At 33.5% G+C, this 358-nt stretch overlaps 1 protein-coding gene across 4 annotated transcripts in view; it reads left to right on the top strand.

Moving 5' to 3' along the window:
* Window positions 1-358, top strand: part of LOC107664246 (ralBP1-associated Eps domain-containing protein 2-like) — a 65,374-nt gene that overhangs the window by 29,196 nt on the left and 35,820 nt on the right. The gene's annotated exons all lie outside the window — the stretch shown is intronic.

Genomic DNA, 358 nt, shown 5'->3' with positions numbered 1-358 from the left:
AGGACACCCTATTGAATTCCATGGTTTTCTGTATCAGGACATAATAAAAAATTATCTGGTTCTTGGCAGCTCTTAAAATTTGGAAAATAAAACTTCAGATGAACAGCATCACATTACATATCACACTGTGTTATTATTTAATTAACAAAAATTAAGCTAAAATGGAAAAACCATGTGTGACAAAGTTAGGACACCCTATGATTCAATTGCCTGTAGATCCACTTTTACCAGCAATAACTTGAATTAATAATTTTTTGTATGACTTAATCAGTCTCTCACATCGTTCTGGAGGAATTTCGTCCCACTCTTCTTTATAACGTTGCTCCAGTTTATTGAGGATTGCGGGCATTTGTTTATG

Source organism: Sinocyclocheilus anshuiensis, unplaced genomic scaffold (assembly GCF_001515605.1).
Source record: "Sinocyclocheilus anshuiensis isolate Anshui unplaced genomic scaffold, SAMN03320099.WGS_v1.1 scaffold67, whole genome shotgun sequence".
NCBI classification, from domain to species: domain Eukaryota; kingdom Metazoa; phylum Chordata; class Actinopteri; order Cypriniformes; family Cyprinidae; genus Sinocyclocheilus; species Sinocyclocheilus anshuiensis.
The sequence above is the reverse complement of the archived record's forward strand: the minus strand, read 5'-3'. Positions and strand labels throughout refer to the sequence as shown.